This window comes from Rhinolophus sinicus, chromosome 9 (genome assembly GCF_057876585.1).
Source record: "Rhinolophus sinicus isolate RSI-liver-muscle chromosome 9, RSI-T2T, whole genome shotgun sequence".
Lineage (NCBI taxonomy): Eukaryota > Metazoa > Chordata > Mammalia > Chiroptera > Rhinolophidae > Rhinolophus > Rhinolophus sinicus.
The window spans coordinates 22591814-22618573 of record NC_142509.1 but is presented as its reverse complement, the minus strand read 5'-3'; the positions used below and the strand labels follow the sequence as shown (position 1 = coordinate 22618573).

Here is a 26760-nt window from a genome sequence, read left to right as displayed (position 1 = left end):
CTTTTATATTCTCAGAAGCTGCTATTCTCGGTACCATGGGGAGACAGCTGGGGAAAAAAGTCAGTCCTGGTTCCTGAGCTCTTGAGGATTTCTTGGGAAATCCAGGCAGGAGAAGAGGTGATTTTGATGCAGGGTACTTCAGAGAGAGCCTTTCCCAGACTTGGCGATATCCCAGCCGTTTCCTGAAAGCCTTTTGGCCCAGGAGACCCTCATGGGTCTAATCTGTGATTTTTGTGTCCCACTTGTCTTCTGAGTAGCTTCCGAGCACTTGTCAAGTTCTTTTGCCCCTTTGTAGAAACAAACAAATAAACAACAGGAATTAGTACCTGTTCGGTTTACAGTTCACAAAGTTGAATCACGGTGTTTTAGATGGGCCAGCCTCTGACACTTATCATTTAAATAGTTGGCCAGTGCGGCTTAATGATGCTGGGAGAGCAGTGACCCCCTTGAGAATATTTCAGTATTTTCCTAGGAGAAATGCCAGCTACATCCAAAGGCTGTAGGAACAGTGCTTTCCTTGTAGGTAGTAATCTCCTAATATAATATTTGCTCTTATACTTAAGCTGCTGCTATGCAGGGCCCAGCCGTCTGTCTTAATTTGCTTTGCCCCAGTTCAGTGAGGCTCCACCTTTGTGTCTGTTGTGTCTATAAATGGGTTGGAACAGGGCTCCCAGGGACACCCCGTTTCTCCCATGGCTTTATGGCATTGAAGTCATTCAGAGAACCCAATTGTTTCCTCCTCCACCTGGAACAACCCTGTAGTGGTTTTACTTAGAGCGTTTTGTATGGTTTGGCCTGCTGGCCCGTGAAGCCAGGGGGAATGAAAACCTAAGACATATATTGAATCATCAGGTACCTCTTAGGTTTATTCCTTCACCAAATATTTATTGAATGCAGGGGCTCAGAAGCTAAGTATATGATTCTACCTGCTTACAGACAATAGCCGTGACTCCCCGTCATGTTTCTGTTTGGAAAGACTATGGTGGCCAGGCGGTATGTACCCGGGTTAGTTACTGAAATTTGGCTTAACACCTGAATAAAGTCATTAGCAAAAATGCTTGGCCAAGACAGATTCGCATTTATTTAAAACCTGGGTTGGTGCAGGAGGTGTGGTGAGTCAGGCACGTCTCTCTCTGTCTCTCTCTCTCTCTCTCTCTGTCTCTCTCTTTCCCTCCCCCTCTTCCTTTTTCTCTTTCTCCTTCCCTCCCTCTTTTTCATTTTTCATCATCATCTTAAAGTGTTGTTCACAGTTTCATTTTTATTAACTTTGCTAACTGTGTTTTCTTTTTTCCTGAGTCCCCAAGGGCAGTGGCAAGAGATTAGGGTAAAGAAATGCAAAGTAATCGTTCTGGAAAGCCCAGTCTTTTGCCCATAGCATGGTTTTCCAGTGTGTCTTTGCTCTTAGTGACTAAGGCCAGGAGGTGGGCAGTGGAGAGGGGCACAGAAGGAGAAACTACAGCCAAGTCAGTGTGGGGGTGGGGCACGGGCTGGGAATCTTCTGTATGGATGTTGGGACTTGTTAAAAACCATAGAAGGGAGGAAGCCTGTGGGAGAATAGGGGAGTGCCAGACACAGACCCCCTCCCTCCCCATCATCCACCCTCATTACCCACCAGCCCACAGAAAACGCCATGGGGCAAAAAGTCGAAGAGAGGAATGTCCTAAATTTAAAAAAAAATAAAAAAATAAGTGCCTCTCCACGAGTTCAAATAAAGTTTCATTTTAAATGCAGAAGACATAAACTCATCACCTTGGTTTATTACTGAGCGCTTTTGAACTCCTCAGAAAGGAACACTATAAACTCATGAGAGAAAAATGATTTATGATCCCCTCCTCATAATCTTTTTGATTCTACAGGAGGAGGGACAGACAGTAGGATCAGCTGGGGAGTCAGAGTTGGAGTGAGGTGAGCCCCCACCGTGAGGCGCCAGGCCAGGGCGCCAGGCCAGGGCGCTGCTGCCTCACACCGGGCCTGGGGCAAATCTTAGCTTTTGGGACCTCTTTTCACTGACTGTGTAGAAGCTGTTCTAGGTTCCTTGTTTTTTTAATACTTTGAGTTTCTGTATCATATTGAAAACCTTCTCCTGATACGTAGTTTGAGGAGATTCTAGTTGTATCATTGAAAGGCAGACTCCGTTACCTGTGACAGTTTAAGTCCTAGGAAATAAAATAGAATAAAACTGACGTGTCAAAGCAGCTCACTATTGAAAGTAAGGGTCTAAACCTTTCCCAAAGTATAGGAGCCTGTATTTATGCCCCAGGCCATTTTAACCCTTCGATTCAAACTGGGTTTATTAAGCATTTTACAGGGCTGGTAAGGATTTTGAAGGTTGACTTAATAGCTTCGGTTTCTATGACCCGTCAATCTCATGGAGAGTCATGGCAGGGAACATACAAGATACACTGGAGTTTCTAACAAGACCACTTGGCCCAGATTTCATAAATATACCCCCTACCCCAACACCCCACATTGGAGTGAAATCTTGGAGAGGAATGTGAAAGACAGGGTGGTCAATAGGCATGAACTCAGCTCTTTCTAGTACTTAAGAGCACAGTGAGGGAGTTAATGAAAAGATAAGAAAGGCAGGAAATTTCAAGTCCCGAGACCCAGCTTTGGCTGAGTGACCTTAGAAAGGTCACTTTAGCTCTTGGGGAGTTCCTCTCCTCATGGGGGCTCATGCTGCCTTGGTCATTGTGGTGGGGGTTCTATGAGAGGTTTGTGGGCGACTTCGCTCAGGGCCTGGCTCGGTAAAATTGTCATGGTTTGGGTGCTCGCCGAGTGCTCAGAGCGTCACAGACAGTGTCTCCTTTCATTGTCAGACTAACTCTGAGGTTGTGTCCAGATTCCCATTTTACGATGAGGACATTGCATCCCAGAGACGTTCTCTACGTAACCTAGGAGCAAAGGGCTCAAGTAGCTGAGCTGAGATCTGAGATGAAGACTTCTACTGCCTTTTTCATGTTAGTCTCTTCCTCTTGCCTTCTTTTGTCTTCACCAGTTTTTCTACATAAAGATCAGATGCTTTTCAGTAGTCACTTGCTTGGTTAGGGCCTGACACTCTTTCTTTTTTTTATTGGGGAAGGGGAACAGGACTTTATTGGGGAACAGTGTGTACTTCCAGGACTTTTTTCCAAGTCAAGTTGTTGTCCTTTCAATCTTAGTTGTGGAGGACACAGCTCAGCTCCAGGTCATTGCCAGTTGCCAGGGGCGCAGCCCACCATCCCATGTGGGAGTCGAACCGGCAACCTTGTGGTTGAGAGGATGCACTTCAACCAACTGAGCCATCTGGAAGTTCAGTGGCAGCTCAGCTCAAGGTGCCGTGTTCAATCTTAGTTGCAGGGGGCGCTGCCCACCATCCCTTGTGGTACTCGAGGAATCGAACTGGCAACCTTGTGGTTGAGAGCCCACTGGCCCATGTGGGAATCGAACCAGCAGCCTTCGGAGTTAGGAGCATGGAGCTCCAACCACCTGAGCCACTGGCCCGCCCCAGGCCTGACACTCTTGATTTCAAGTCTAAAGGACTCCAGAAGAGGGATTCATTGGCCCATCTTGGATTAGGTGCTCACCTTTGGTCAGCAGTGATCTGGGGCTGGGAACACACGGGAACTTAGCTTCTTGCCCAGCCATGTGTGGGGAGTGGGAGGAAGATGTGCCCTGCGGAAGAAAGCTGACGGGGCAGTGCTGGGCTACCAGCCCCTAAGCAGCCGCGTAGAAGTCACCGAGTTATGCATGGGATCATAAACCAGTGGATAATGTCCTCAATTTATCCTGAGTTGTTCAGAGAGGCTCCAGTTGGAAGGGACTGCTGGATCATGGATATTAGGTAGAGTCAAATCCTTTTCTTGCCCTGAGCTGAGGGCCAGTCCAGGGCACAGACAGTTACAGCCATGAGAGGAGAAGTGAGTCCACATGGTGGAGGGGTTGGGTGTGTTTTACCGAGAGGGGCTTGTGTGAGACAGGGTGCAGTGGGGGAATAATCTCCGGGAACAGGGAAGAAAGAAAGAGAGGAAGAAGGTCTTCCAGGGACGCTGAAAGATGCTGGGGAAGGAAGAGACTTTCAAGCGAAGGCGTTGGTCTTCATCCCTGGCAGCTGGGAGCCACTGAAGGTTTCTGACAAAAGGATGGGTGTGATAGAATCCGGCTTTGGGCATGTGCGTGTAGCGGTGGCAGCTAGGCTGCTTGGCGAGGAGGGGATCAGGTTCCTCTTTGCTGCTGATGTTTCTGGGAACTAAGTGGGCCCGGACATCAATTCTTTTCATTGCCTTGGTGAGGCTCAAGCCAGTGACATTGACAAGGACACATTGTGTTTGCCTCTAGATTTCCCGGTCTCTTCATCTGCCCTTTTTATGTTTTCGCATTTAGGCAAATGTGCAATGTGGAGGCAGCAGGGCCAACAGTGTGGCAGTCGGGGAAACGGCTTGGCTGTGAGGCAGGAGAGCTGGTCTGTAATCCCAGCTCTTCTGTCGTGCAGTGGGAACCCAAGGATGAGGGCTTGGTGGAGAATTGGGCCACGTTCACTCCACCAACCCACGTCCAGCCCTCAGAGTGTCTTGGTAGCTTCTTCCCAAAGAATGGATAGACTCTCTTAGCCAAAAGGACTGGAAGACAGAAAACAGAGTCAAAGAATTTTTTTGGTTATGGGGAGAAAGGAGGATGCAAAGGTAAAGACTTGGGTTTAGACATCAAACTAAGCGGAGTTTAAACCAGTTCCAACCCTTTAAGCTGTGTGTGACCTGGTGCAGTCAGTCACTAAGCCCTCTCTCTGCATGTTTCTGCCTCCTTAGATGGGAACGGAACTTAAAGGAGATACAGTGTCAAGGGTTGGTTGCTCCTGACACAAGTAAAAGCCCTAAATAAAGTAGTAACTCTTATTAAGCATCCTCTCTCTTCCTTTCTCTTTCCCTCCCTCATTATCCTTCAGTTTCTTTGAGCACTCAGAGTGCTATTTTTCAAGTAGTCAAACCCACCAAGACAGAAAATGGAATGGTAGTTGCCAGGGGCTGAAGGGGAGAGAGGTGGCAAGTTATTGTTTAATGGGTACAGAGTTTCTGTTGAGGAAGATGAGTAAATTTTGGAGATGGGTGGTGGTGATGGTTGTATAACAATGTGAATGTATTCAATGCCACTGAACTGTATACTTAAAAATTATTACAGTGGTAAATTTTGTGTATATTTTGCTATAATAAAGAAAAAGAAATCGTTTTACATTAAGCACATGAAGTTTGAAGGCTAATGGGTATTTTAAAACAAAGTAAGCATTTTATTTCTGTGGTGATGGAGTATAGTCCCATCATGAATGAATGCTGCTTCTGCTGAGTCCTGGTGGAAAACACACCCTTTGTCCCATAAGACGTGTTACAGACGAGCCAGGAGCAGTGAGAACAGAGACCTTATCCTGCTTTACAACTCAGGCTACCTACCCCCAGGGAAATGTCTTACCATTCAAAGAACAACTGCCAAAATAGAGAATTTGAGTAAAGGAAAAAACAGAATTTTATTTGTATTGTCTTTTCATGGCATAGTGGAAAACAGAAAAATGACACTAATTATAATCCAAAGACATTTGGGTTTCTTTACCAAATATTAACCAGCACCCGCCTGAGATGTAACACCGGGATAGGCAGTAGTCGGGGCTGAAAGCAAGGAAAGGACTCAGGCATAATCCAGGAAGGTGACTGTTGCCCCATAATGATGAATAGGTTTTGGCTAAATCTCTTTGAACTGGGACTTTTCTCGGCCTTGTCTCTCCGGTTCACTGTCTCTCGGCTGGTAAAAGTCAAAGCTCTTAAAATCATGGTGTACGTGTTAATCTACCCAGCAATTCTCTAAGTGTGGTCAGGAGACCCTTAGGCATCCTTACGCTCCGGGGGTGGGGGGAGAAGGGGACGGCCACAAGACCAGAGCTATTTTCATAATAACACTCCTGTCCCTTGCCTTTCTCACCCTCATTCTCTCACAAATGCATGGTGGAGTTTTCCAGAGGCATCATTTTGGGTGGTGACTTCATTGCTCTGATGGTTAATGGACTGTGTGCTTGTATATTCTGCGTTTTAAAGATTTCTCAGTTTTAATTCCTAATATGGTAAATCTCAATAGATAGAACCCACAGAAACAGAAGTGCTCTGGGTTCTTAACTTTTGAGAATGTAAAAGTCGACCAGAGGTTTGAATGCACCGAGCTGGCATTATGTCCCCACTGTAAGATCATCTCACAGCAAGGCAGAGGGAGAGACCCTGTTACTAAGGCAGTGAAAGTGAGCAAGAAACTAGGGGACAATACAGGGAATAAAGGTGAATGAGTTGTCATGAAATTCTTCTGTTCTGCAGTATTGGAGCCAAAAGCGTGTTAGTTCAGAAGTGTTCGTAATTTGAATAAAACCAGTGGGTTGCTGTTTTTCACATCTGATAACAAATAACCAAACAATGAATTTGAAGAACTTAAGTGAAAAAGATCTTAATATCTCTGAGGCTTGCATTGGGATCTGACCTTCAGCCTGACCTTCTAGAACAGGGCTCACAGGGAGGGATAGACCTTTATTTGAGGCAGAACCTTGTGGGAACTTGGGTAAAAGCTGCCGAGTTGTTTACGAGCCCTTTAGGTTGGAGACGGGGCGGACTTACCAGCATTTAGCATGCCGTTCTCATTGGGGTTTTGGTCACAGACGTGACCAAACTTCCCTGGGATACCTGAGTGGCCTGGTGCTGAGGCAGAGCCCCCTTAGCACTCCTGACTGAGTGTGACAGTCCCGTCCCAAGAGGGGTGGTGGGACTGACATCCTGGGGTCTGACTGGTGGTGGGAAAGGGAACGAGGTGGTGAAGGCAGCAGGGCCTGAACAGCAGCTGCTCCACGTCACAGGCGTCGGCTTCCTCCTGTCTGGGCAGTGAGTGTGGGATTGGCCACAGCCCCAAGTGCCATGGCCTCCCTGGGAGCGCCCTGTGCTTAGGGCACGTACATGTGTCAAACCCTCCCAGGTCCCCTGATTGCAGTGGTTCTCAATGGGGGGTGGTGGTGGGGGGCGTTTTGCTGCCCATCCCCTAGCCCCAGGGGACATTTGGCTATGTCTGGAGACATTTTTGGTCTTCAGACAAAAATATCCAGGAGGGGGTGGGGGTGCTGATGGCCAGGATGCTGTTAAACATCTTACAGCACACAGGACAGCCCCTCCCACCAGCAAAGAATGATCTGGCCCCGCATGTCAGTGGTGTTGCAGTTGAGAGACTCTGTTGCATCATGACACACAAGTTTTATCTCCCTAAGAAGACCTTGAATTCCACTTCCTCCCCTTCTCTGCCCCACTGCCCTCCAGGATAATGACAGGTTCATGGCAGCCTTTGTGGTGTGTTCTGTTGAAGGTGCATGATCAGTGTTAGAACACGTCTGTGTTTCCATGTGAGGAGTGGAAAGAGCCCCGATCTTGGAGCTCTGTGGCCTAGAGGTAAATGCTAAGTCTTCTCCTCTGGTAGTAGCTGGGTAACTCTGGGCCCGTGAGCCTCTCTCTTTGCTTCCATTTTCCTCTATCCCCTTGTGTAAAGATAGTTGTGATGGTGAAAATATAATGTATGCCAACTTCTTGGAATATGTGACTACTCAATAAATAATCAATGTCCTCCCCTCTCTAAACACACTCCTACCAAGTGGATGGAAACCCCTTTTCTAAGGTGAGCTGAAATGGGTTTCTTTGTGGAGAGAAGTTTGGAAGGCTCGTCAGGTTTATTTTAAGGAACACTTGGGTGAATACTTCCCATATTTGGTTAAAAAGGAAAGTAAGAAAAGAACTCAGTAGAAGAAATCAGATCGGGAGGAAAGGATTGACATGATATAAATGGAAAAAGGAAAAACTCAGGGAATAGCACTTTTCTTCTAAGGTCATGTATCTGATTTAAAATCCTAAAACTTTGATTGCTTTCTTGTATACCTACATCTTCCAGCAACCTCTTGGTTAAAAGTCTATATTAAGCACAATATATTTTTTTTACTAGATCCGAGACATTTTCAGCTATAAAAGGCTAACCGAAACCATTATTTGAAATCCACTGAGAGGCTTAAGGGAGTTTTGAAGATCGAGTGAGTGAGTAGAACAAATAATGTGCCTGCCAACCCAAGGAGCACAGCTGCTGGCCACCTCCCCGGACTGGGGGAAGCCTGGCTCGCAGCACTCCTTCTGGCGATTGTCCCCTGCGATTAAACCAGGCTGTCCAAGGGCCATAAAATGAGGCTGCCCCAGGAAACTAGGAATAGTGTGACAGGCCAGTGGAAAAGCCCATCAAAGATAGCTAATGATCTTACCTACCTTTGAGAGGCCATTTTGAAGTACAAAAGAAGTTAGAACCTAACATACTAAGTCATCGTAATATGTATAGTACCAGTCCCGAGTTAGGTAACCTGAATCTCTCAGACCCAGAGACAAGCCCCAAAGGCCCATCTGTTCTCTGTTCTCAGATAGAGGGGCCTTGCACGTGCCACGTGCATGAATTATCCCAAATGAGCAACAGTGGGCTGTCACTGGAGTGCGTTTTTGGCCATGTCCGTGGGCATTTCAGATTTGCGGGGCGATCTTGACAGTGACTGCATGTAATTGGTTTACTATGGACCAAGCCCCTGGAAAACCTACACACCAGGTTTGAACATGGCACATTTTAGAGGACTTGAGTTACACTTGTGCAGGAGAATGTCACACCCCCAGCCTGGGCAGAGATTCCCACTGGGTGCAGAAGTAGGAGGAATGGGGACATTGGCAAGATGCTGTCTGCTATCCTTAGTCATAAGACCGTTTCAGACTGCAGACAAATGCAATTTCTTTTCCTTGTTCTGTCTTTTGTGTTTGTTTCCTTTCCAAAAGGCACCATATTTTATTTGATAAAAGGTACCCTTCTGCTTTGGTGATCTCGTTTTCCAAATCAAACATTGGGCTGTGTGTTCTGACTAATGCTTTTTGTGCCGTTTTAGGTTTGAGGCAGTCTAAACCATTCCTTTGGGATACTGAAATACTTTAAATTTTGCATCATTTTTGCTAGTTATAAAAATAATAAAAGGGTTTCAACACATTCCAGTTGTGCTCAGCCCTGCTGGATAAAATAAAGTTCTAGGCAGCCTGAAGAACTGGGGCTATTCCTTGGGATGTGCAAAGGCACTTGGCCTTCACGGTTACCCATTAACCTATTGCTGAGAGACTTTCACAAATGTATCAGCTCCTAAATGAACCTCAGAGGAAAGAATGCGGACTATGCAAGGAACTTTTGTTACCTTGGCTTGATTTTCAGAAACAGAATTTTAAAGTGTTTAGCTTCAAAAGCATTCTTTTTCATCTATTTGTAAACAGTAGATTGGTTTTTTAAAATGAGTGTTTTTTTTGTAAGTTTCAGTTGGTAGAATCTGAACATTTTTTTATAACCCCTCATTTTAAAGGTATACTCAAAATTTATAGCATTAATTTATTTTACTATTTTTGTAACTAACAGAAATGTTCTGGTCCCTTGTCTTTTTTTTTTTTTTAAGTATGTAAGCAGTATAATAATTTTTACCACTATTCTTATATATCTAGTGCCAAGAACAATGCCTAACACATATAGCAGGCACTCAGTAAATATTTGTTGCATGAAACAATTAATTATGGAGAATTTGAAAAAACAAGGAAAAAATTACCTTTAATTCTACTTCCTTAACCCAGGTACTGTCGATTTGGTTTATTCCCTTCCAGTCTTCTTAATACTACATGCTAGTCATTGTATCATAACCTGTAATTATAATGGCTGCAATAACATGACAATAGAATATACCGTGACTTAGTTAACTATTCCCCCAGGGTTTAATAATTAGATTGCTTTTGTTTTATTTTTAATCCTTAAAATAAACCAAACTGAAACTTTTCTTTATGTAGGGTGGGCGTTTTGGGTTTATTTTTCTTTTCGAATTATTCCCTGTGGTAATATTCCAGGAGACGATCAAAGCTATGAACATTTTTTTTAATGATTCTTGACGTACACAGTTACAAATTGCTTTTCAGGAAAGTTCCCTCAGTTTACCCTGCCACTAGTAATCATTTTTGCCGTTTCTACTTTTTCCATGGTCACTGTTTTTTTTTAAAAAACATGTTACATCTTTAAGTCACCCAAATTTATTTTGCTATTACTATCACGAGTGGCTAACTAGAGTTTCTTTCTCTCTCAAAGTTCTCCCAACAACTTTTAACTTACTTCCTTCGTTTTATATATCGTTCTCCTTTAAAAAAAAGAAATATATATATATATATTCTGTTCTACTGTGTTCTATAGTAGCATCATATCCTGCATTACCTACTGTCAAATAAATTCTGTATCCCTTTTCGGACCAGTCCCACACTGGTTTAATTTTTGAATTCATTTAGAAGAATTCATCTATAAATCAACAAAGCAAATGACCATTTGTGCAGTTCTTTAGATCAGGGAATCCTAATTAATTCTCATCCTCTCCGAGTTAATACATCATATCCCTGCCCCAACTGTCAGTATGGGCGTTGCTTTCAGAATCTGTGTTCATTATCATAATTGCCATATTCCAGTTTCATTCCAGCAGGCACACATACTTTTTATTATACAGGAAATGTGTGTGATGACTATGAACCTATGTCAACTTGACGTTGTCCAAGATCATTTCACCACCAAAACTGTTCTACTTGTTTCTGTCCTGGAAATATGTTTTCAGATGTTTGGACATACAGAAACAGAGCAGAAATGACTGATGAGATTGTTCCCATGTGAAAGGCTTATTGATTTTTTAGAAGTGTATAGTGACTTTTAGTGTATTCATAGAATTGTGCAACCATCACTACAACCAAGTTTAGGATGTTTTCATATTCTGTATATATTATAGATACAAGTCCATTTTCAGATACATGAACATTTTCATCACCCCAAAAAGAAACCCCTTACCCTCTGGCAGTCATCTGCCCTCCGTTCTGGACATTACATATAAATGGAATCAAACAATATGTGGTCTTTCGTATCTAGTTTCTTTTGCTTAACATAATGTTTTCAGGGTTCATCCATGTTTCAGCATACATCAGTATTTCATTATTTTTTATTGCCAAATATTCCATTGTATATTGTCTCTCACTTGTTTATCAGTTGATGGACATTTAGATTGTTTCTACTTTCTGGTTATTAAGAATAATGATCCTGTGAACATTTGTGTGCAGATTTTATGTAGATACAGGTTTTCATTTCTCTTGGGTAAATAACTAATTGTGGAATTGCTGGGTCATATAGTAACTCTAAGTATAATCTTTTGAGGAAGGTTAAACTGTTTTCCAAAGTGGCTACACATTCTGCATTACCACCAACAATGTATGATTTCTTCACATCCTAGCCAACGCTTGTTATTGTCTGTCTTTTTTATTACAGCCATCCGAGTGGGTATGAAGTGGTATCTTGTGGTTATGATTTGCATTTCCCTGATGGTTATTGGTGTTGTGCATCTTTTTATGTGCTTATTGAAAGTTTGTATATTTTCTTTGGAGAAATGTCTTTCACATCCTTTGCCCGTCTTTTAATTGGTAATTTAGTTTTTATTATTGAGTAGTAAGAGTTCTTTATATATCCTAGATACATGTCTCTTATCAGATATATGATTTTCAAATATTATAAGGTTATCTTTTCACTTTCTTGATGGTTTCCTTTGCAGCACAAAAGTTTTAAATTTTGATGAAGTCCGGTTGATCTGTTTTTACTGTGGTTGCTTGTGCTTTTGGTGTCATGTCTGAAAAAACCACTGGAAGGCTCATTCTGTCACTGAGACGTGCTAGTTGTCCTAACTGTGATACTGTACATGGTCATACACATATATTTAAAGACCCTTCTTGGATTCATAATAAAGAATTTATTCTCTCTCCCTCAAGAAGCTTAAAGTTAACAGAGGGCCTGGAAGCCCTTGTCTCTCTCCATTGCTGGTCCCTATCCTGACCTGTCTTCCCAGATCCCTTGATTTCACCTGGGACATCTGAGCCAAAACAGTTTCCACATATCCCATGCCAGGAGAGATGGTAGATTGCTAGGTGGACCAATGGTCAGACCTCCTCAGTTCCAGCTTAGTAGCTGAATGGCTGTGTTGAAAATATGGAAAGACAGCAGAGTTACTGCCCAGACTCCTCCTTTTTTAGCTAATGATGGTTCTGGAAGAGACTAGTTTGCCACTTCCTAGAATCCCAACAAGTGCCCGGGAATGTGGATACGTCTGCTGACCAGGCTGAGGGGCCGGTTTCTTTATGGGGGAAAAAGTTATATTCTAACAGGTCTAAGTAGGGAAGACACACAGTCAATCAAAATAAAGGTAAGAGAGGTGCCGTTTCTGAAATGCTGCACAAAGGACGCAGGCGAGTGACAGCTGTCAGATAAGGCTCCCAGCTCTGCTTTGCTTTTAGTGCCTTTGAAGAGGTAACAGCTCAAAGGTTCCATTTTAGAATATTCAAGATCTGGAAAATGTTTCCAAAATCATTTTTCTCTTGAAGGTTTGCTAATGACCACCCGACTGAAAATAATTCCCGACTGATGGCCACACTGTTGTTCTCAGCAGGGGGTCTAGGTGTCTGGGGGTGAGGGTCACTGAACGGGATTCTGTGCTCCTAAGAACAACACCAACAGGCAGTGCAGGGACCTTCCGTTGAGTTCTGCCCACAAACCACAGGCTGTCTGGAAGGTCTGACTTTAGGCCACTCAGGCTTGGCAAGTGTGTGCTTCAGAAAGTGCTGGGCAGAGCCAGGAGCTGACAGACAGGCGCATGTGGCAAGGGGAGATGGTTGTGCAGTGGCTTCATGCTGACTAGACCTGAGACTATTTTTTTTCCAAGTTCTTTTTCATGATGCCAAAAGCATCCAGAAAAGAAAAAAAAACACAATTGTTGTTGGGTCATTTATATAGTCTGAAATTAATACAAAAACCCTGCAAATACAGTTGGTTGTTTAAGCACCCCATTTTTCCCGTTATATAGTCTTTAGTCTGTCTGCTGATATGACAGTGCAGTTGACTTTTCTATTATGATTGTGTTAAAATAAATAAATAAATGCAGTTGGCTACTTGGCATGGAAATGGACTCTTCCCTAAAGGCCAAAATAGAATCGGTTTGTTTTGCAAAAGGATTGCCTGAAGAACTGCTTTCCACTGTCCACACTGCCCTGCAAATTTGCCTCCCCCCCAAAAAAAAAAGAGACAAATGCAGTGGACACCCATCTCTTAAGAAGCGGTTGTATTATATAAAGCTGCATCTCGTACCAGGCCCCCACCTTCTGTGGTAATGTCACGTTTGCTTAGGTTGTGCTCTCTTCTATGAATACAAGAAAATAAGAAAATTGCTTGTTTTAGGCAATGCAGGTGTGTTTCAGAGATTTAGAGTTAAGAAGTCAAGTAAATATTTTGGCAGCCCAACAAAGGTAAGAAAGGGAGAACGCACCTACTGGGCTTCTCGAATTACAGACCTGTCCAAACACCGCCTTCCTCAAGAGAGGCTGGTGGAGGTCAAAGCCGCAGTGGCAGCAAGGCCCACCTGAGAAGTGGGTTCGCTTGTCCCACTGGTCCTGGCCCTGTGCCCAAGAGGGCACTGTTGGACTTTGATTCAGTCCAACCCAAGAGAAAAGATCTTCTTAACAGACTCTAATCACATCGCTTCCTCTTCCTTTCTGAAAAAATTCCGGATAGCTCCTCCTCCCCCTTTCAGTGGGAGCCCTGAAGAATCGGGCACAGTGTCTCAGACAACTTTTTCAGTGTAACTTCATCTATCTTGAGCGTGGGGAGCGGACAGCTATGAAAGAGCACCCAGAAACAACATGTCGCATGTCTGCTAGTCTTTGGGGCTCAGGATCTGGTCGCCCGAGTGCACCCCAAGCAGGCCAGGCTAGGTGGCTTCTCCGCTGCCTGCTATAAGAACAGAGACATCCCAGAAAGAGGGAACTCTGGAGTGCTAGTGGCGTGTCTCCGTTCAAGCTGTGCTTTGTGTCTCTTCTGACAGAAAAGCAGACATAAAAGCTGCCTCTCTTCCTTGCCCTCCCCCAGTGGCTTCCACTGGATCACCTTGGCAGGGCCTCATCCGTGGAGGGCGAGCAGGCGGGGGCAGGGAGGAGGGAGGAGGGTGGCGGCTGCACTGGCGGTTCCTTTGATCACCTCCCGCCCGGTTCCAGGCCCTGCTGCCAGCAGGCCAGCCAAAGGCCCGGCTCTACTGATCTGATGAGGTGCTGAATAGGACCCGAGGGGCAATGACGGGAGCGAGAAGAAAGCCTCAGGAATGAAAAGGAAACCCCGTGAACCTGCTCAGCTTCACTGGCCGGATTTTCCTACCAGGGAGCCGCTCAGTTCCTGCCAGACCCGGCTGCCTGCCCCTCACCCCGGCCCCTCCTGTCTCCGCTTTTCAGACCCTGTGTGTGTTTTGTGTTTGAATCACCGCTGCTCTCCCTGGTTCTCAGGCTGGGAACCCACTGTGCCTGTTTCCATGGTCACTGGGAAGCTCTTAGCACCATGTGCTTCAAAGGGAACCTTTCCCCTCCCAGCGCTGCCGCTGCCTACCCCAGGCGGCCACACAATAAGCAGCTCATCGGAGCCAGGCCTCTGACCCTCGCTTGCCAGGAGGAAAAGCTCGTCTTTGCCGAGCGAGGCTGTGCAACCTCACAGAAATACCCCTCAGCAGAGCGTGTGGATGTGCACGGAGAGCAGGCACATGTGTGTGCACACACGATGGCACATGAATGAGTCTCACATGTTCCCTTGCACATTTGGATGCGGTGTAGAGATTACAGGTTGGTGAGAGAGTTTAGGGAGCCTTTCTGAAATTGAAGAAAAGAGCAAAGCCTAAGCCCCTTGTAGGTAAAGAGGTGGCCTCGTGTGGGGTGGGAGAAGGAAGGAAAAGGAAGACTTGGATTCGGGAAAGTAGTGGGGAACTGGAGGCCATGTGGGACTTTCTCAGCTAGATCTGCCTTTTGGGCCAGCGGGACATGGAATTAAGGCAGGTGGCGCTGGCTTCCTGTCCCCTGAGCTGGGGTGGTGAAGGTGGTATCTGCCTACTTATCCAGGGCCACATACCTGAGCAGTTGCCCACTAGGTATGAAGTTTGTTTTTGCTTGTTTGTTGAGTAATGCTGAGAAATGAAACCTCTCACATCTAATTGGAGAGAAAGAACCCGTGGTTTAATGCTCTCGAGGGCTGCTGCATGATGCTGCTGGAATGAAAAGGTGACTGGCCTCTGGAGAGCTTATATTTTAGATGCCAAGCCTGCCCTCATTGCCCTGTCGCGTCTGTATGCTCAGAAGATGAGGAAGGGCATATGAGGATGACACTGTATTCAAAAATGTCATCATCAGTATGTCCCGTTTGATAGGCAGAGTACATGCTCCAAATTGTATTCCTACTACTAGTGGGAGTTGAAGCCCCCGAACTATTTAGGGACTGGCTAGGGCGTCATAGTCACACATTTCAGAGCCCTGGGACATGGCCATGGAGTCCTTTGGGGACAAGTTTGCCCGTCCTCTGAGTATGCGCTCCCTGGAGGTGATGGCTTCGCTCATTCCAAGTTCTGAGCTGACTCTCCCGAGATTCTTTATCTAACTTGACATGCAGAAATTAATGGCGGCATGATTTACTTTGGCTTTTTTAGGTGTCAGGTACATGTCTTGAAAAGACTAGGAAAGAGGGACTTAGGCTTCTGATTCACTTGACCTTTTTGGGTTTTTACGTCTTTCCTTTCACCCCAGTGTCAAGCCTGTCTCACTGGAACGTAGCTCTTCAAGGCTGAGTGGATGAGTACCGTTTTCTGTGTGTTCTTGGGACAGAACTTAATGGGGAGGGACCTGGGACAGCCTGGGTCACCCTCAGATCCGGGCAGGTGGAGAGTACATTGGTGATGGCTCTCGCCTTGAACGTAGCGTTTCTTCAGGTTATGGGTTTTTCATCAGTTACACCGACGATCCTTGCTGGAAGCTTTAACAGTACAATTGGGGAAGTTGGATGCCTCTTACCACTTGCAATTAATTCTCCAATTCAGTTCTGTTTTTTGTCCAAATTCTGTGGCTGTGTTAATCTAGGTAGTCAATTAATCTTTTTTTATTAACCAAGAAGATTTATTCAATTATTGGGCGAGGGTTTGTAGTTTAAGGTGTGGGTGTATACAGGATGTTAAACATACCTGAGGTCTCAGAACCACAGCTGTCTCCTTTGCCCTGGTTGCCCTGGTTCCTTGATGTTCAGCAAGCAGGTTTGGAGTGTCCACCCACCCTTGTAGGCACTGCAGGGCCATCACGGGGAGAGAAACGGGACAGACTCCTTCCAGTCGTCTCTTAGATCTCACTTTCTCCTGCAAGTCTTCCTGGACCAGTAGTGTGTTCACAGGGAAGGTTTCACAGAGCAGATGAAACTTTAACTTTCAAGAATGGGTGAGTTTGGGATAAAGAAGGGATAGAGGAGGAAATTCCAGGAGTGGGACCAGCAGGAGCAGAAGTAGCGCATGATGTGTCCCAGGGCCAGTCAGAAAGAACAACTTGGCTGGGCCTCATGGTTTCAGCGGGCAGAAGATCTCCGAGGTAGGGAAAAAGCAGTTCTAGGGACTGCATCAAGAGGTATACAAAAGAGGAGCGTGCAGGGGAGGGGAGGGGAGGGGAGTGGGTTCCCAGCAGAGGAGACAGGATGTGCTTTGGCCTAGAATTAGATTGCCAGTTTGGATAGTTCATTGATATTGCTGTTCTGTGGCAATTTAACTGAAAGAGAGGAATAAAACTTAATGTATTTAAGAGACCTTAAAATGTAAAATCAAAGAGAATTTTTACATGAATGAACTAAAGTGGTACTTGGTAGAACTTGCCCAGTCAACATAAAACACAAGCAGGGCTCTAATCCCTTCCCTGTGGTGCTATTTTTTTTTTAAAAAACTTTTATTTATTTTAAGTGTGTTTTTCTAGGATTCATCAACTCCAAGTCCAGTAGTTTCTTCAGTCTAGTTGTGGAGGGCGCAGCTCGCAGTAGCTCATGTGGGGATCGAACTGGGAACCTTGTTGTTAAGAGCACTGGGCTCTAACCAACTGAGCTAGTTAACTGGAGGCCCAGTGCCAATTCTTTTCACCCGGAATCATCTCTCTCTCTCTAAATTGTGGTTATATATATATACACATACATACATACATACATACATACATACATACATACATATATATATATATAACATGAAAGTTACCATTTTAAGCATTTTTAAGTGTACAATTCTGTGGCATTAAGTGCATTCACAGTGTTATACAACCATCCCCACCGTCCATCTCCAGAACTTTTTCATCTCCAACTGAAACTCCATCCCTATTAAATACCAACTCCTCCTTCCTGCTTTCTCCCAGGCCCTGGCAGCCACCATTCTACTTTCTATCTCTATGAATTTACTCTAGGTCCTCATATAAGTGGATCATTTATTTGTCTTTTTGTATGCTTTTCACTTAGCATAATGTCTTCAAGGTTCATCCATGGTGTAGCATGTGTCAGAATTTCATTCCTTTTTATGGTTGAATAATATCCATTTTGTTTGTGTGTGGGTGTGTGTGTATTATATTTGTTTACTCATTTATCTATTGATGAACAACTTTTGGCTTTTGTGAATCCTGTTACTATGAACACAGGTATATATAGATGTCTCTTCAAGACCCCACTTTCAGTTTTTTTGGGTATATACCCAGAAATGGATTGCTGGATTCATATGATAATTCTGTGCTTAATTCTTTGAGGAATCATCACGTTTCCCACAACAGTCGCACCATTTCACATTTCCACCAGCAATGTACAAGAGTTCCAGTTTCTCCACATCCTAGAAACACTTCTTGTTTTCTGGGTGATTTTTTTTTTTTTTAAATAATAGCCATCCTAAGGGGTTTGAGGTGTTTTCTCATTGTGGTTTTGGTTTGCATTTTCCTAATGATTCGTGATGTTGAGCATCTCTTCATGTGCTTATTTGCTATATTTATATCTGCTTTGGAGGACTGTTCCAGCCCTCCCTATTTTTTAATCAAGTTGTTTGTTTTTGTTGTTGAGTTGTAGGAGTTCTTTATATATTCTGGATGTTAATCTCTTGCCCTATACATGATTTGCAAATATGTTCTCCCATTTCATGGGTCCCTTTTCACTCTGTTGATAGTGTTCTTTGATTAAAACAAAAATTTTTAATCTTGAAGTCCATTTTATCTACTTTTTTCTGTCGTTTTCTGTGCTCTTGGTGTCTCTTCTCTCTTGTTTGTTCTTGCTCCTGAATTCATCTTCACCTAACATATAGAAGGTTATACAAACATACCTCGCTACTCGGTCTGGTTTATAATTTACTGTTGTCCTTTCTCAGGAAGAGAAATCTTGCTTCCTGGATCAGGCTCTCGGGGACTCGATATGCTAGAAGATGTGCTATTCTGATTACAAACAATGATAAGGAACTGCACAGAAGGTGCCCTAGGCTGGCCACAGGGGGCCAGCAAACTGACTACACTATTCTGTGGTCAACCTCTTGCAAATGGGGAGCTCCTGTCCGCCTCCATGGCCAGCTGCCATCAGCCCCACCGTGTGAATGGTGAGGAAGTGGGGGCTGGCGGCTGGCTGGACTCCAGGATGCAGCCTTTGCTGGCATAGAACCAAGGCGGAGGGGGAAAAACACTCTTGTGTATGAGAGAAATAATGCTAGCTCCAAAACCTATAATTCCCAAGTTTAAAGAGAAAAAAAAAGATTTTTCAACCAAACTGTGCTTTTATCTTTGAATTCTGAATGGGAGATTGTTCACACAGCTAAGCTGACTGCAGAAGCCAGGCCAGTTAAAACAATGTGCAGGCAGCCCTCCTCCAAGTAACCAGAAACTGTTGGCTCAAAGGAGCCTGAACCGAGGAACCAACCTGCTGGGAGACGTTTTCCAAGTAACTCCAAGCAACGGCCTGAATGTAAATCCTTCTGCTGGGGAATGGCACTTTGGCAAATGAAGACCCTAATTAGAGATGGAAGGGTTTCTATTTTGTTTTTCTTTAATCCTTACCCTGGGGCCTTTGCAGGGCCGCCATGTCTCTGCTTGTGTGCAAAGAAATTTCCAGCTTCTCTTTGTAACAAGATCCTCTTTGGGGAAAGAAGCAACAAGCTGACAATGTGGGCCCACCACAGCCGGGGGGGACCTTGCCACCAGCCTAACCCAAAACAAAGAGCTTGTTCTGGGCCAGGGAGGCTGGGTCACCTGGATTGGCCGGTCGTTTGAAGTCGTTGGCCACGTTGGAACCCATGTTGTCCCCCAACCCTATGAGACACTCAAATCTATGCTTCGACTGCAAGTGAGGTTTCCTGAGTCCCGAAGGAGAACAGAAGTGTGAACAAAATGCAGAGTGGTAAAGGAGAGCTGCAGCTCTTAGGCGCCAAGGCCAAGGTTGAATTGGAAACGGGCCGTGGGACCCTCTTCTCTCTTCAGCCTTCCATATATTCTTTGTCTGTTTGATCTAGGTAGTGAAACAGAAGGGCTGTGTTCTTTTTCAAATCGGATCACCTCTTCATTCTGAAAATATCCCGAAATATCACATAGGTGGAGAACCTGCACGTACCAGTTTTGTTTTGTTTTGATGTAGGTACATCATCAACTCACCCAGGTTACCCTCAGGGGCTTAGAGCTGATTTCGCTCGTTTTAATCTCTCTTGGGTCCTAAAAGACAAATGAGCATGTTTGTGGGGCCCAAAATATCGGGCTGTCGGTAAATTCTAGAACCAATTTTAGACAATTCTGTATACCTGAAGTGAGTACAAGTCATGTGCCTTTTGAGCCTTTCAGGCTAGTTGCTCTTTGAGGCACCTATCGCCCTTCACGTCGGTAAGTGGGAAGGGCGTTTGAGAATTTCCTGTGCCCAAGTTATTTCGTGTACTATCAAGGGCTGTTAACTTGGCATTAAGTTCACTGCTTAGTACAGAATGCTTGTGTCCAAATGACTTCAAAATTTGTGAGGGGGAAATGACACATTTTTGAGTCAAATGTAGGGAGGATGCTTCTCCTTTAAGATGAATACACTGAGTCTCGGGAGAAGAGACTTATCTTCAGCCACCACTCATGGCTCTGTCCAGGCTTCACGTTACCTTGAGACCCGCTCTTTCTGGGCCATCTCAGCTCTTCTTTGCACATCACTTCTGTCCTTTGAATTAGAAGTTGAGCCTACAGATAGTGGTTGTTCCACTTCTACGTGTGTTAACGGACAGACTGACAGATTCCTAATCAACAGCCTACCCCACCATTGGTGAGAAGCCGAGTGCTGCCAAACAGCCACCCATTCCTGGTTGTCACATGTTAGACGAATGTGTCTGCCGCATTTATTTCCCAGAAGTCCTCAGTTTGCTCATCCTGTCTAAAGTTAGGTTTCAGGGAATCCCAAGATATTTCTTTTTCAGTTCTATGCTTGTGGTTAGTCTGCTGCAGCTTTTGGGAGAAAAACGGCCCGATCTGTTGGCTGCCTGGCAAAATGATGACCATAAAGACTATCCCTCCAGTGCTAGTAACTGTCCCTGTCCCAACTTCTCCTTCTTGGTTTAATTTTCAGTAGGGCTCTTAAACACTACTTAGAGGCACTGGGAAACAGGTAGCTCCAGGAGTAAAAAGAAAAACTGAGTTTTTCAATGCTGCATTGAGCCTTTTAAAAAGATAAGACACAAGAAAACCATACTATGATGGCCTTGATTTATTCTGTGCTATTTGTTCTTTGCCAAGTTACACTTATAGCTAAACTGAAGCTGTATCAAACTGAAATGGGGGCGGGGGATCTGATAAGTTGCACGTCAGCTTGCACTTGTACCTAATGAACAGCGCAGAGCCTTGCCTGCTAAACTTGTCATGACAGTGGGTTTGGAAAGGGACTCACATGTCGGGAACCAAATTCCATCCCAGATTTTTAGGTTGCTTGTATGGCCCATAAGCATGAAGATATGGAGTAAACTGAACAATGTTGGGTTTATGGCAATTCTGCTTTACTACATTAGCATGAGAAACTGTGCGGTGGGCCTGGGTTAGAGTAGGCACCATTCTCTAACATAAACAACCATGGGCAGCACAGAATACTGATGGTAGCCTTTTCCAGACCAGCCTAGCATTGTTCATGACGTTAAAAATATCTCCAGGCTCTGAAGAGAAAAAAAAAAGCAAACGTCTTAATAGTTTTTATATTGTTCCCTAAATATCTTTCCTCTGTATTTTTCCTTCTGCCCTGGTCATTTCCATGTTGCCATGAAATCGCACAGACATCCGAGTGCTGCTGTGACAACAGTGAGAATCCTAGCCAAAACCTTGCCCCCAGGAAGAGCGGAGAAATGTCACTCTAATTACTGCCATTGTTTTTCTTGCTTTGGGGTTGTGTGCCCCGCCCCCATTTTTAAAAATTGCCTGTTTTTTTGAACAAGGCAATTAATAGTAGTGACTTTATGCTGTCACTCAGTCATCTGAAGTCATTTGTTAAATGCCCTGCATCCCCCAGCAGTTCCCCTGGTAGCAGTAGCTCCTTGGCCTGCTTAAGCTGTAAGACAGGACTGGTTGATGTGATTCTTGATGTAGATGGGATCCCTGAGCCACGGGCAGTTCAGCAACAGCCCTGCACAGAAGCCAGGGTGAGAGCGAGAGCTGGCAGACCGTCTTACCACAAACCCTTCATTTGACAGGACGCAGAGCAGCCCTGGGTTCCCAGCTGTGCTGAAAAGATGCAGTGAGCTTGAATCTAAGCAGCTCCCTTTTGCAGCTCAGTGTAGAAGAACAAATTATTACGTTTTGGAATTCATTCATATGTTCATTAAGTACCTCCTGTATCTCAGACTGTGTGCTAGACACTGTTGATACAGTGGTGACTCAGATAGGCAAGTCCCAGAGACAGTGGAGGGGCTGCAGAGACAGGACAGCAAGTGCACACACACAGCAGGGTAAGTGAAGAGTATGATGCGTGTTGCGAGGCCAGTAAGCAGTGAGAGGGGAGTGGGCAGTCTGTCTGCATAGGCTGCTTGGAGCTGAGAGCCCAGAGTCAGGGTTCCTGGAAGAAAAGAAGGAGACGTTTCCCAACCCTCAGCACATCAGAGCTCGCCTTCCTCTGGGCACCTACCAGCTCGGTCATCTGTTCTTCAGGCACATCTGTAAGGTGTGCTTTCTTGTTTCCTATGCTTCCTGTCATTTTCTAACCATCAGACAGCACTTTGCTACCATATAAGTCCAATCTGTTAAGTAATAAAACGAGGGCACACAAGTCTTGCAGAAAGTTAACTGCTTATTTTAGATACTTTGTTAAATATTATCTACTTGACTGTTTTGTGGCAATTGCTTTTAAACCCTCTGAAAGTTACAGAATATGCTGTAATATAAAAGGATGTATTTGTAAAACCTTTATTCAAATAATTGCCTGCATCCTACCACTTGGTGTTTTTTTAATGCTTAGTTGGAGCCTAAGAAATCCACAGTGTGATCGGAATTGGGTTTCGGTGTACTGCCTTGGGTTAATATCCTTCCCTCCAGACTTCTTTCCCTCTCTCAGTGGCTTTAAGGAGGGAAAGAAGGACAGGAGAAAAGAAACAATTGATTAAAGCTAAAGTTGCCTTGGCTGATGAGGGTTGTATCTTATACTGCAAACGAAATAGTGTTGGAAGAGATCATCTGATGGTTACTAAGTGATGGCTCCCGTGCTGGCAAAGGCTGTTGTCATGGCTCACGCGGAGCTTCCCAGTGCATTGACCTCGTGTTCCCATGAAAATCTGGAGACAGGCAAACGAAGTGAGCTCTCAGCCCATCCATCGCAGGTGCATTTGGAAAGGGGAAGTGCTGTTTGACCACCTAAGGAAAATGAAAGTGCAAGACAGGTTGTAATGGGTTAGAGAACTTTCTCTTTAGAAAAACAATGAATGAGAAAACAAGGCTTTGCTAGGGTACCTGGGGTGGGAATGCTAGCGAATAAAAGGTTATACTAGAACTCGCTTCCTTTGTTGGTTCTACTAAGTCTTGCTAACACTGAATAATTACAGTTGAAAAAGCCTGAATGAGGCCATCCTTTCACTTGTTCCATAAAGTTTAATTTAAGGGACTTAAATTTAAGGGTTAATTTAATGAGACTTGACATAGAGCTTGAATTTAGGGATTTTTGCAAATTACCTGTTGGAGGCGATGGAAACAGAAGTGCATTTGTTCTTTAATATGTGAGTGACCTCTTAGTATGTAAGAGTGATTACTGATTAACCAGGGACTTTCAAATGAGACGTTTTCATATTCTGACAAAGAACTTGCCCCAGCTGCTTGAATGCTGGCTTCTGTTGGGGTGAGCTGCGAGCAGAACGGGGCTGCTATATCTCAGAGTATTGTGACTTCAGCTGGAGAAACTTCCTTCCTGTTTGAAGTTCCCCATCATGTCCTAGGGGTTGTGTCCAGTGGGACAGTTAAGCCACCTCTGCAACATATTCCATCCAAGAGACTTGAAATGGGAAAGAAAAGGAACTTACCCAGAAAGAAAGGTTCTCTGATCCCTATATTCTAGATAAACTGAGACAGAAGCACTTTGAGGCAGAAAGGCGAGTGGCAGAGACAAACTCAGCCTACCTCTGGAGCGCTCTCATTTATTTCTATTCCTGAAGGTGGGATATTTTCCAGGCAGAGATCTGTGGGTTTGCCGAAGGCCAAAGATGTGAGGCACTGGCCACTCAGGGTGCACCACACTGTGTTTGAAGGATAAATCGGTCGTCAACACTTGCACTGAAAGACTGAATATAAAAATCCATATTTCGACTTTCTCGAAGAATCAGAAGGTCTGGCAATGCTGGTGCCCTGTCCCTTCTAGTAAAAGTAGCCTGAGCTGTGTGGAAGCCGCCCCCATCAGACAGGCGTGCACTGGCCAGTCTGCTGCAGTCCCCACCACTCTGCCGTTTTCCTCACACGACAGTAGCACATCCATTGCCATCAGCCTTACACCTGGCCCCTGTGGGCTATTGAGTTTGTGACCTCCATTGTATCATTTTAAACTACTGGGGAAATATCATCAAGGTTGTCTATGGAAGGTTGAGTGAATCAAGTGTGAATACAGACCAATATTTTCTAATTGTCAAACAATAAATATGGTTCTGGAAAAACTGAGCAAGGCTTTTAGGTGGGTTCTTGAGCATAAGAAGGACTTTGAAAGGTAGGGAAGGGTCCAGGAAAGCGATTAAGGTAAAAGGAATAACCTAAGCAAGAAGGTGTTTGTGTCTTAATTTTTCAGAAATGGGGCAGCTGTGTGGCTGGGGCACAGCAGGCGTGGAGACAGACAGTGGGAGAGGAGGTAGGCCAGGGAGACTGGGTCCAGACTAAGGGGAGTCTTGAATATTAAGGGAAGGCATTGGGACTTGGATCTGCAAAGAGTGAGAAAATAACTGGGCATTATGTGCGATGAACTGGGGAGAGATTGGAGACAGAGAAATCCCCACGATGTAGGGTGGCACGGATGCAGAGGGAGAGCCTACTTGAGAGTGATTCGTTATGGAGGAAGAATCGAGCAGACTGGAAGTGGAGAGGGAAGAGCCATGGACTTGGGTTCTGGATCCGCATGATGGTGGTTCCATCCATCTGAGACACGTAACGTGGGTTTGTGAGAAACTTAACTGACTTTGCTCCTGTTGAATTGGAGCCCTGGAACTCAAGAAAGGGGTCAGGGCTGGAGACGAAAGTTGGGAAGTCATTGGGTAGGAGTGTGTGTTCACACACACAGTCTGAATGAGCTTGTCCAGGAAGAAAGTATAGACCAGGAAGAGAAAAGGGCCAGCACAGGACTGCAGGGAAAACTTGGAATAAGGGATATGAGGAGGAGTTGGGGAGAGAAGTATGTAAACAGGATATTAGTGTCTGGAAATTTCCAGGAGCAAGCAGTGAGTGAGTGGGATCATGGAAGCGTCAGCAAAGGGAACCTGAACAAAGGAGAGAAGAGAAGCAGCCTGATGAGCACAAAGCAATGTGAACAGGGCTGGGGAACAGGGCCGAGGACAACTCAGGGGACGTACCATGACCCTGTTGAACGTTCAGTTAGCACAGGTGGTGTATAGGTTAGTTTGACAAACTACCGTGAAACGCACGCAGTATCTTAAAAACAGCCGTCATTTTCATTTGTTCGATTCTGTGGGCCATCTAAGCAGTTCTTCCGGTTTGGGCTGCCGTGGCTGATCTCCGGGCTGCTGGTGATTCTTTGTGCCCTCTTGACATGTGGTTTCTCATCATCCAGGAGGCTAGCCCACGCTTCTTCACATGGTAGTCTCAGGATTCCCAGCAGCAAAAGAGAGCAAGCCCAGTGCACAGGCACTTTTCAAGCGTCTGTGTGCATCATTTTTGCTAATAAACCATTGGCCAAAGCAAGTCACATGACCAAGCCGAGATTCAAAGGTTGTAAAAATAAACTCCACCTCTTGATGGGAGGAAATGCAAAGTGTTGTGGCTTTTTTTTCTTCCCCGCAATCTACCCTGACAGGTGTGAATTTCTTGTAACACTTGGCAGGAGGAGTTATTTGATTCTTTGGGTCAATCATGTAACTCTCAATTGAGCCAGAAGGATTGAAGATCACAATGGAGCAGTTTAAATTCTGAAGACCCATCTAATTTTGGAGGAGGTTGTTTCAGTTCTCCTCGAAATGAAAGCTAAAGGTAGTGCAGGGGAAAACAATACCACTCGTGTTCATGACATCAAGCTGAAGTGATTCCTAAAGACATTGATATACTCAGTTCAAAACTCACACCTGAGTTTTCCTCTCTCAAAGCAGCGTTGTGTGATTAGCGGCAATCAACTCCTCCTCGCGCCATTACTCATTTAAGACTAGATCAATGAGTAGTCTTTGATCAATGATTATAGTTGCCATTAATTGGTGCCTACCATGTGCCCAAACTATGCCAAGCACTTTATACCCAGGAACTATTTGATCCCCTCAACAGTCTTACAAAGTTCTGTTACTGTCCCAGTTCTACAGATGAGGAAACTGAGGAACAGACATAAAGTGACTTTCCTAAGGGCATCTATTTAGTAAGTAACAGAACCAGGAATAAAAAAAACCCTCAGGCCACTGGGCTCCCCTGACTATGGGCAGCAGTAACAAGTGCACAGAGACACACCCACACACACCACACAATCCTGACCGTCCTTATGTTGATGTAATATTCTCTCAATCATAGCGACTGGAGATCTGCCTGCTTCCCAGAGTCCACAGAGGCTCCGTACTGCTGGTCTAACTTTTGCATTTGTCCAGATTCATTCAGGGTGGATTTGTGTTAGCATACTGAGATAGTTTTAGATATCAGAAAAAGGTATGTATTACCTGGCTCACTCTGGATAATTTTTAAAACTGGCTTTAGAATTTTCATATATTAATTAAAATTCACAGCATTCACATGATAGTTACTTGCGTCATAAAAATAGTGCTTTTAAGCAATAAGAACAATAATGAGAAAAGAATATTTGTGGATTCTCCCCCAACCCACCCGTAGTGTTTTTTTTTAAGTTCTTTATTGAAGTGTAATAGATAATAATAAATAGCACATGTTTAAAGTTTGCAATTTTATGTTTTTAGCTACACACACATGCACACGCATAATGAGATAATGAACTTTCCATCATTCCAAAGCAAGTTCCCTCAAGTGCCTTTGAAGCCCCTCCCTCCCCCTCCTTTTTATCCCTGGCCAATCCCCAGACAACCATTATCAGCTTTCTCCTACTGTAGATTAGTTTGAACTTTATAGTTTTATATAAATAAAATTATACAATATATACTCTTTCATCTGGCTCCTTTCACTCAGCATAATTACT

General features: G+C 44.5%; 1 protein-coding gene and 1 long non-coding RNA gene across 5 annotated transcripts in view; one reads left to right on the top strand and one right to left on the bottom strand.

The window, feature by feature from the left end:
- Positions 1-26760, top strand: part of ZNRF3 (zinc and ring finger 3) — a 139420-nt gene that overhangs the window by 80238 nt on the left and 32422 nt on the right. The window lies entirely within an intron of this gene.
- Positions 22208-25302, bottom strand: LOC141569179 (uncharacterized). Of its 2 annotated transcripts, XR_016022454.1 has the most exons (3): positions 24974-25263; positions 23544-23659; positions 22208-22787 (listed from the first exon to the last, which is right to left on the bottom strand). It is a non-coding gene; the product is annotated as an uncharacterized LOC141569179 (long non-coding RNA). The 2 variants fall into 2 exon arrangements; XR_012492629.2 differs by lacking the exon at positions 23544-23659 and having other exon boundaries at positions 24974-25302.